Source organism: Mirounga leonina, unplaced genomic scaffold (genome assembly GCF_011800145.1).
Source record: "Mirounga leonina isolate KUSES-001 unplaced genomic scaffold, KU_Mleo_1.0 Mir_125, whole genome shotgun sequence".
Taxonomy (NCBI): Eukaryota; Metazoa; Chordata; class Mammalia; order Carnivora; family Phocidae; genus Mirounga; species Mirounga leonina.
Genome location: NW_023270305.1, coordinates 14,804,288 through 14,815,659, shown reverse-complemented (window position 1 = coordinate 14,815,659; position 11,372 = coordinate 14,804,288).

Genomic DNA, 11,372 nt, shown 5'->3' with positions numbered 1-11,372 from the left:
CACTTGAGAAACCAAATGTTTACAAAATTAGATGTTGTCTCCAGCTCCCCTGTCCCTTCCATCCTACACTATCATCTTGAAATAGAGACACCAGCCTTACAATCAGAACCAACATCTCCATTTTGCAACTGTCATACTAATCGACTTAGTCAAGAATCATCAATGGATGGAAAAGTTTGGTGAGGGCAGAGTACTCACAGGCTTAAAATATCTCCCCTTAAATTACTTATTAATTATAAAGGGAGATTCAAAGAGCTGGGACAAATAATCCTAAAATTTGTATGGAACCAGAAAAGACCCCAAATAGCCAAAGGAATGTTGAAAAAAGAAAACCAAAGCTGGAAGGATTACAATTCTGGACTTCAAACTCTATTACAAAGCTATCATCATCAAGACAGTATGGTACTGGCACAAAAACAGACACACAGATCAATGGAACAGAATAGAGAACCCAGAAATGGACCTTCAACTCTATGGTCAACTAATCTTCGACAAAGCAGGAAAGAATGTCCAATGGAAAAAAGACAGTCTCTTCAACAAATGGGGTGGGAAAATTGGACAGCCACATGCAGAAGAATGAAACTGGACCATTTCCTTACACCACACACAAAAACAGACTCAAAATGGTTGAAAGCCCTAAATGTGAGACAGGAGTCCATCAAAATCCTAGAGGAGAACACCAGGCAGCAACCTCTTCCACCTCAGCCGCAGCAACTTCTTCCTAGAAACATCGCCAAAGGCAAGGGAAGCAAGGGCAAAAATGAACTATTGGGATTTCATCAAGATAAAAAGCTTTTGCAAAGCAAAGGAAACAGTCAACAAAACCAAAAGACAACCGACAGAATGGGAGAAGATATTTGGAAATGACATATCAGATAATGGGCTAGTATCCAAAATCTATAAAGAACTTATCAAACTCAACACCCAAAGAACAAATAATCCAATCAAGAAATGGGCAGAAGACATGAACAGACATTTCTGCAAAGAAGACACCCAAATGGCCAACAGACACATGAAAAAGTGCTCAACATCACTCGGCATCAGGGAAATCCAAATCAAAACCTCAATGAGATACCACCTCACACCAGTCAGAATGGCCAAAATAACAAGTCAGGAAATGCCAGATGTTGGCGAGGATGCAGAGAAAGGGGAACCCTCTTACTCTGTTGGTGGGAATGCAAGCTGGTGCAGCCACTCTGGAAAACAGTGTGGAAGTTCCTCAAAAAGTTAAAAAATAGAGCTACCCTTCGACCTGGCAATTGCACTACTAGGGATTTGCCCCAAAGATACAAATGTAGTGATCCAAAGGGGCACCTGCACCCCAATGTTTATAGCAGCAATGTCCACAATAGCCAAACTATGGAAAGGGCCCAGATGGCAACCAGATGTCCACTGGCAGATGAGTGGATAAAGATGTGGTACGATGGAATATTACTCAGCCATCAAAAAAGTGAAATCTTGCCATTTGCAACTACATGGATGGAACTGGAGGGTATTGTGCTAAGTGAAATAAGTCAATCAGAGAACAACAATTATCATTGTCTCACTCATATGTGGAATTTAAGAAACAAGGCAGAGGATCATAGGGGAAGAGAGGGAAAAATAAAGCAAGATGAAATCAGAGAGGGAGACAAATGATAAGAGACTCCTAATCATAGGAAACAGAGTTGCTGGAGGGGAGAAGGTGGGGGGGGGGATAGGGTGACTCGGTGATGGACATTAAGGAGGGCATGTGATGTAATGAGCACTGGGTGCTATATAAGACTGATGCATCACCGAACTCTACCTCTGAAACTAACAATACTCTATATTTTAATTAATTGAATTTAAATTAAAAAATAGAAAAAAATTATTAGGGGAGAAAAATAGTAACTTTACAGTGGAGAAACCTGGCAGACATTTCCTTAGCCAAGTGTTTGAAGTTAATGTCACCAATCCTGGAACAAGCAGACATCATGTGATTCCTGACAGGATGCACTAAGAAGGACACAGCATCACTTCTGTGAGACTCCTATCCACAAATGCCTAACCTGAATCTAATCATGAGCAGACATCAGACTAGACCAAGCTGAGAGATATTCTACAAAATGACTGGCTTATACTCTGGAAAAATATCAATGTCATGAAAGAGAAAGAAAGGCTGAAGAACTGTTCTGAATTAAAAACAAAAGGGATATGATAGTTAAAAGGAATGTGTGATCCTGGGTTGGATCCTGGACTAAAAAAGTATCATTATAAAGAACATTATTGGAACAACTGGATAAATTTAATATGGATTATGTTAAATATGTTAAATATGGATTTAATATGGATTATATTAATATGGTAGTGGTATCATACTGATGTAAATTCCCTGATTTTGATTTTGTATAAAACAATATCCTTGTTCTTGAGAAATTCACACATAACTACTTAAGGGTAAAGATGTATATATAATGTCTCCAACTCACTCTAAAATCATTCAAAAAAAGAAAATCAGCATAAACATGGAAAAATTCAAGCCAGGAGAAAGAGAGAATATTAAAACAAATATAGCAAAATGCTTACATCTGGTGAACTTGAGTAAAGAGTACACAGGAGTTCTTTGTACTAGTCTTGTAGCTTTTTGGTCAGTTGAAATTATTTCAAAATAAAAAGTAAAAAAGAAAAAGAAGTCAGAGTCGGGGTGCCAGGCAGAGAGCCTCGTGTGGTGAAGCAGAAAGAGCCCTGAACTGGAGACAGTCCTGTGAACTGCAAGATACTTAACATCCCTAGACTCTGTCCCTTCACTCCAAAATGTACATAATACCACCTTTCTCTTAGGGTTGTCAAGAGGACTAAATGAGGTAATTTATGAAAAAAATCTGGCACATGCCAACATAGTATTCTCATATTCTACAAGTATATGCTGCTAAGGGTCCAGAAGTGATCAGTACAAACAGAATTCTTGCCCTCACGCAGCTTATACTGTAGTCAAAAAGGTGGTAAATAAATAACTAAATGAACAGGCAGATGTAGAACTACAAACTACCATAAATTCTGAGAGTAATGGAGTGTGGCAGGAGAGCTGGGGAACCCTACCACATATACAGTGGTCAGGGAAAGCCTTATTGAGGAAATGACATTTAAGCCAAGACTGAAGAACAAAGAGGGAGGGGCTGGCAGTCTAGGTGGTGGGAGCGTCAGGAGAAAAGGCCCTAAGGTGGGCAAGAACTCAGTGCATGCAAGGAACTGTGACATTCTCGCCTCTGCTAGAGCATTTAGAACTCCTTGAATGCTCCTTGAGGGAAAGGGCAGCAGAGCACCTAGCAAAGACTGGACACTCTGTGTTTGCTGAGTGAACAAGGGGACAGGTATCCCTTGGTTTCAGTATCTGCCATGGGGAGATCTCCCCTCTCCCAGCCCTTAGCTGTACCACGTAGCAGAAAGGAAGCTTTCTTTTGAACTTGCAGCTCAGACATTTACCCCTCTGTGGGCAATCTGCTTAGATCACAGAGCTGGAAGGGACCCCCAAAATCTCATGCTCCCACCTCTCATGTTGGAAGGAGGAAGCAGAGGCCCAGGCTCAGGACAGACTTACCAGAACTCATGGACCCGGTTGGGGACCCATGTCTGGTGCCTTCCCCTGCCTTGCAGCCTGCCTTGTTTATTTGTTCAGCAAGTTTGTTTCAGCCATGGCACAGCCTGTTCTGATTCTGGAACATTTATGAGATGAGCCAAAAAATCACAGAAAAAATGGTCTGCTATTGGAGCTAAGGGGCGGGGCAGCCAGGGTGGGAGACAGGTTTCAGGCCAGCTCTGGGGCAGAGTTTTGGCTTGTCCTTTGTTGTCTTTTTCCCTTCTGCCCTTGGGAACCAAAGGGACTCTAGTGGGATTTCCTGCCTCAGTTTCTCCAGGACCATGACGTGGACAGACTAGAACATTCGACCATAAAATTTCCAATTCTCATCTCCACCCTCATTAGCTCCATTCCAAAATTCAGCTTCCACCCACTAAGTTCATGCCACAGCCTGATCCATTCGATCAGCCCAAGGGTGGAGGAGGGACAGCAGTAGTGTGGGACTGTCCTGCCCCCTCTGCCTGCTGCAGCACCCTCTTTCTCGCCGCTCAGGAACTCTTGCTTATCCTTCAAAACCCAGCGGTTATGGTCACCATCTCTAAAACGGACTCCCCAGGTAGTCGGCCAGCCACTCTCCAAATTTTAAAAAGCTCAACCAGGATAAACAGGATAGCTAAAATGTTGATTACTTTGCTTTTGTCTGACTGGGTATTTACTCAGTGTGTAGTAATGTTAGTTATTATCTTGTGTTGATCAAAAACATTTACTTATTTGCAGTTACATAAATCATTAGTTATGAAGAACTTAGAAGTAAATAATTAATAAATGCAGTTTTTTGGGTGACAACATAATTTATTTAAACTTTAATTAAGTCTAGGGTGGGAGAAGGGATGGGGTAAGGATGACAAAAGGATTTCTGTGGTAAAAATGTGACTCTAAGGTCCTATGCAGCCCTTTGACTCACATGGCTGCCTCATGTCCCCAAAAGGCTTGGTACATAGTAGGTACTCAGAAAGTATTCACTGAAGGTATGAGTGTGTGAGGATAATGATCCTCCCTGGCCCCTGGGGTCATTCCTCTTCTGCCCTTTTACTCTAGGCAGCTCCCCAAGAAGCAGAGTCTGGCCAGCTGTGGGAGGTGCTGTTCTCCTTCACTTCCAAGATTAGCTCAGACCTTAAACATCACAGCCCCGCGCCTGCTCCTCTCATGCCAAGGAAAACAGTGGATGTCAGAAGCCTCCTTAGGTATCTGGAAGAGAACAGCTCCTTTGGCTCCCTCCCTTCCTTGCATGAGGTCATTGAATCAGGATGACAAAGCAAACAGTGACATGTGTTGGGACTTGTTTTGCCCTGATTCCAAGCTTCTCCAGCCCCGCCCTCCTCCCAATCTTCAGAATGGCAGACCTAGGTGTGGACAACTAACTGAACTGAACCCAGTCCTTGGGATGCTAGGAAATGCATGCTAATTAGGAGACATCCTCTGCAGCAGTAAAGAGAAAGTCCTGGGGGCGCCTGGGTGGCTCAGTCAGTTAAGCGTCAGACTCTTGATTTCGGCTCTGGTCATGATCTAGGGGTCATAGGATTGAGCCTGAGTGGTTGGGCTCTGTGCTCAGCAGGGAGTCTGCTTGAGATTCTTTCCTTCTGCTCCTCCCCCCCACTCACGCACTCAGGCTCTCTCTCTCAAATAAATAAGTAAATATTAAAGAAAGAGACAGAGACAGAAGGTCCTACATAAACCTCAGTAAGACAGAGAATTAGGATATTAGCACCACTGGACATTTGCACAGGAGTTTCCCAGGCTTCCATGTGCTCCCATTTGTTCTCATTTGAGTTAAGGAGGGCAAGAATTCTTTTCCAACTTTGCAGAAAGAATGAGAAAACTGAAGCTCACTTAAGGTGAGCAACTTAATCAGGGTTACATGGCTTGAGGGTCACAGAGCCAGACTTGAAATGAATTTTGTGACTCTAGTTACATCTTCCCACCTCACAACAATTCCTTGAACTTGAGTCATTGGTACACCTGCTTCATGCTTTTTGGCTATTGCATACCACCATACTATTAATTACTTACCACTTTTCTTTAAATAAACTCACTTAAAAAATTGACTTCATTCTAAGCAACAATATATATGCATCTGTATATATGTATAAGTAATATATGTGTATATTTATATGTGTAACTGCTAAAATTAAACATTTTCATCCTCATCCTTTAAAGTCAACTCTCATAACACCAGGGATGCCAGTGCACTCTTTGAGAAACTGTCCAACTGTCCTACATCAAGTCTGCATTACTAAAGATGGGTCTTCACAGACTGGCAGCCAAGTGGCTGCCCCTGTTGAAATGCACAGCCAGTGGGATTGCTCAGGGATATCAACAAATCAAAAGTTACTGAATCATGGAGGATAAGGGAGAGATCATGGAAGCCAACTCCCACGGGGCAGGGCCTTATACAACACACCCAGTCACAGTCCTAAAAATTAAAAGGGACACTATTTAGAGACATAAAGATGAATCAGATTTAGTCCTTGCTCTTAAAAGCTCAGAACTGACAAACATAAGCAACTGAAAACTACAAAGAATAAGCAAAGGATCTGGAATCAGAGAAACTCTAGACTTGGTTCCACCATGAACCTGGCATGATAGCATCTCTTCTTGTTACTTTTTAAGACTAACAGGAGATTCAGATTTTTAAAATGGGCATAATATATCGAAACATCAAGTTGTATATCTTAATTATATACAATTTTTATCGAACTGTACTTCAATAAAGATGGGGGGAAATGGGTGTGAAAAATTCTCTGTAAAAAACCATAAAGCTCTACAAATCAAAACCTCAGTGAGATACCACCTCACACCAGTCAGAATGGCTAAAATTAACAAGTCAGGAAACGAGAAATGTTGGCGAGGATGCGGAGAAAGGGGAACCCTCCTACATTGTTGGTGGGAATGCAAGCTGGTGCAGCCACTCTGGAAAACAGTGTGGAGGTTCCTCAAAAAGTTGAAAATAGAGCTACCCTATGACCCAGCAATTGCACTACTGGGTATTTACCCCGAAGATACAAATGTAGTGATCCGAAGGGGCACCTGCACCCCAATGTTTATAGCAGCAATGTCCACAATAGCCAAACTATGGAAAAAGCCTAGATGTCCATCAACAGATGAATGGATAAAGAAGATATGGTGTATATATACAATGGAATACTATGCAGCCATCAAAAAAATGAAATCTTGCCATTTGCAATGACATGGATGGAACTAGAGGGTATTACGGTAAATGAAATAAGTCAATCAGAGAAAAACAAGTATCATATGATCTCACTGATACGAGGAATTTGAGAAACAAGGCAGAGGACAATAGGGGAAGGGAGGGGAAAAACGAAACAAGACAAAACCAGAGAGGGAGACAAACCATAAGAGACTCTTAATCTTGAGAAACAAACTGAGGGTTGTTGGAGTGGAGGGGGGTGGGGGGGATGGGGTGGCTAGGTAATGGAAATTGGGGAGGGTAAGTACTATGGTGAGCGCTGTGAATTGTGAAAGACTGATGAATCACAGACCTGTACCCCTGAAACAAATAATACATTATATGTTAATAAAAAAAATTTTTTTTTAAACCATAAAGCTGGGGCGCCTGGGTGGCCCAGTCGTTAAGCATCTGCCTTCGGCTCAGGTCATGATTCCAGGGTCCTGGGATCGAGCCCCGCATCAGCCTCCCTGCTCCGCAGGAAGCCTGTTTCTCCCTCTCCCATTCCCCCTGTTTGTGTTCCCTCTCTCGCTGTGTCTCTGTCAAATAAATAAAATCTTTAAAAAAAACAAACAAACCATAAAGCTGTAATATAGCGTGTAAGTACTAAATAGGCAATGCCCAAACTCCTCCATTGAGTATTTGCATTACTACTAGAGAATTACTTTCTCAAGGTGAAATGAAGCACCAGCAACAACAGGTTGGGAAGAGATTTAAAGGAGCACCATTTGGGTCTTACCAGCATCCCTGACTAACTTGCTGCTCTCGGGTCTTGGGCCCAGGAAGACACTGGTGAACCGAACCAGCTTGCTACCTATAACTCTTTCAGAATCTTGATTTTCTTTTCTGATTTGTACTCTTTCTTCTGCTTTGAAACATTTTCTTCTTGCTCTCAGCCCAGCGTGCAAGTTGACTGCATAGTAATGGATCTCTACTGCCCTCTTGTGGCCATTCTCTGACACTGCAGCATTGACTTTTGAAGGGGTGTGCGTGACAGCCTGCTTCGGAAACCAGAGCCAACCCTCAAGATCAAGATTTTCCAGGGCCAGCAGAGGACTTAAAGCCCAAATTAAAGCCAGCTGCTGGAATCCAGAGCTCTTTGACGGGAAGGGGTAGTTCTGCCTGGTTTTGCCCCAAGTAGGACAGGAATCCAGGCCCTCTGCATTAACCCTAATCAAATGGTCAGTTCCTGGATTGTCCAGTTTGTCTGGAGCAAGATCTTGGAAATGAAGGCAGCTCTGAGGTATCCCTTCTCTGCCCAGAAGACCCAAGAGTAGAAAGGGCCAGGACCAGAACCTCCAACCCCCCCTCATTTAAAGCAACAATAAACTGAGTCCTCATTTTGTGAACTGTTTGGTGCCATGGGCTAAGGGTGGGGTACAAAGTAAGATATATAATTCCTATCCTCAAAAACTCATAAAGCTTACAAATGTAAATAACCCAAGCATACAAATAATTAACGGACATCAGGCCATAGGAGTAAGGGACATCATAGAAGTAAAACACAAAATGCTACAAGACTGGTGGGGAAGGAGAGATTCATGACAACCATGCGGATCAGGGGTTTCTGAAGGTAGTGAGATTCAAGCTGGACTTAAAAAAATGACAGGCATGAACAGACATGAACAAGGAAGACCACAATGATACTAATAATAGCTACATTTAGGGGTGCCTGGGTGGCTCAGTTGTTAGGCGTCTGCCTTCGGCTCAGGTCATGATCCCAGGGTCCTGGGATCGAGCCCCACATCGGGCTCCCTGCTCCGCGGGAAGCCTGCTTCTCCCTCTCCCACTCCCCCTGCTTGTGTTCCCTCTCTCGCTGTGTCTCTCTCTGTCAAATAAATAAATAAAATCTTTTTAAAAATAATAATAGCAGCTACATTTGGGGTGAGCTGATTATACATCAAGCACAGCTAAGGGTTTTGTAGTTATCTATTATTTAATCTCCATAATACTATAAGGCATTATTTTCTCTATTTGATAGACCAGGAAACCAAGGCTTAAGGCCATGTACAGCAAGGCTTGATAGAAAATATAGGAAGAAGTAAAAGCAAAAAGTGTGTTTGGGGAAATAATCTATTATTACTAGAGTATCAGGTACACCTGGTGAGGTGGCAGAAAGGAAGGGACAAGGGCATATGGGATGTATGATGATCAGAAAGTACAAGAACCCTATAATCAAGGATTTTGAAGCCTCAAATGAATTTGGACCTCACCCTTTGGATACTGAAGAACCTCTGAGATTTCAGAGCACAGGACCCTGCTCAGGGATAACTCAGATGTGTGGAGGAGAGCATGATGAGGCAGGGACAAGAGGAAGGGAGCTCTGTGAAGAATCATGGGGTGAGGGGAGCTTGGGTCAGGGCAGTGGGCAAGCTAAGAGATCAATCTTAAAACCTTTACATGCAGAAATTGTTAAGTCTGACTTGGGGGATGAAGAGAATGGAGCTACCTTTGGTGGGAACCACTGTCCCCTCCCATGCTGAACCCTCCAACCCACCTCATCTTACTGGGGGAAGGGAAACTTCTGGTCTCCCACAGAATGGAAGCCTCAGTCCCACCCTGGATTATGGTTGTGCCAAACCTCTAAGACCAAACAAAGCAGGGCGAAGTCTGCTCTGAGACCAGAGAAGAATCTTGAAAATTGTTCTCAATGCCCACATCAAGTGAGGAATCTCAAGATCAAAGAACAGCCTGTCACAGAAGAGACCACACCAGTTTAATGCTGCGACCCACTTCCCAAAGGTCAGGGAGAGTTTTATGTCATTTCCCAGCAGTCTGTCAAACCTGGATGGGTCCAAACAGGGTTGGATCAAACCCTGTATGGGAACACAGCTCCCCTGCCAGGGGCCTGGATGCCTGCTTTTGACTACCTCGGGGCTGGGCTGGCGGGCTTCCCTCTGGTTCCCACTTTCAGGAAGCCGGCCACAGCTGCTGGCTACTTGTCACACCCTATCCGGAAGGTGGCAGCATTTCAATGGTAAAGCAACAGATGCCCAGGCGGTGGCTAACAGCCTCAACGTTTGTTGGGAATTATGTCATATTTCCCAAAAGAGCTAACTCCATCCAGTTCCAGTGAAGTGGTAACTGGTAAAGGCTTGGGCTACAAGGAGACAGCGAGGCTTCATAATTCCTATCCTAGACTGGGGCCATTCCAGGGAAAATATTTAAGGCAGGCACTCAACAAACATTTAAATGTACCAGGCACTGTGCAAACTCCTTAGAAATTTCCTAAAGCAGACAAAGAGACTTGTTTTAATGTTAAATATATATCCTTGACTTTTTTTTCTCCAGAATGCTGCTCACAGTGACACTTACTTTACCTTTTTCCTCCAATAAATGAGTCCCCATACCAAGAAAAAGTGCTCCCAATACCAAAGAAAGGGCAATCAGCTGTCCAAGCCTACAGTCGGCCTGCAAACTTCCTGCCTGCCTCCCAGTCTTTAACCCCCAACCGCTGGTGCCCCCTGACTCCTAAGCTCACCAGGTGGAAGACAGGACTGTTCGCCAGCCCTCTCTCCTGAGATCCAGTCTGCTGTCTCCAGCTGCTTTCGTGACATCTTTACTTAGATGTCTCAATGGAACATCAAGCTCAACTTGTCCAAAACTAAACTTTTATTCTCCTCTGACTCCACCCCCTCCTCCCACCAATCCATCACTCAGTCTCAGCCACTCCACTTTTCAAGATATTGCTCGGACCCTATGTACCTCTTTGCATTTCGATCTCTACTTAGTGCAAGCTGCCACAATCTCTCACCTGGACTTCTATAGCAGACTTCCAACCTGTCTTCCTGCATCCTCTTGTCCTCTTCCCTCCTTCCTCCACACTGTACCTTTGAGTGTCCTTTTAAAAACCCAAATCTGATCATTCACCATCACTAACACCCAAATGGCTTCCCACTGCTCTTTAAATAGAAAGGCAGAAGTGATACAGAACTCCTGGGGAGACCAGGACAGCTGACCAGGGACACCTTGCTTTTAGTTAACTGATAGTGTTCTTGCTGTAACATATTTTTTGTAATGACTAAACCTTACTTTTCTTTCTTTGAAAAGGAGACTGGATTACCTTGATTTCTGGTGACCATAAAACTGCAACCTCCCAGTTTAGGAGGGTATAATTAGCCTTTTGAATAGAAACTTATCAAATATCCATGAACTGGGGCACACATTACTTCTTAAAGTTCTTGTAAACACCTTGAGCCAGATGGGACCTTGAAGATGAATTAGCCTAGAGCAGCGGTTGGCCAATGATACCCTGTAGGCCAAATCAAGTCTGCCACCTGTTTTTATAAATATTTACTGGAACACAGCCACACTCATCCATTTGTGTACTGCCTATGCCATTTGCCCTCCAACGGCAGAGTCGGGTGGCTGTGACAGGGACTGCACGGCTTGCAAAGCCTGAAGTACCCGGCCATTAACCAAAAAGGCTTGCTAACCATGCTGTAGAGGTTGGGCTGCACATTAAAATCACCTGGAGTGCTTTTTATTTTTTATTTTTTTTAAAGATTTTATTTATTTATTTGACAGAGAGAGACACAGAGAGAGAGGGAACACAAGCAGGGGGAGTGGGAGAGGGAGAAGCAGGCT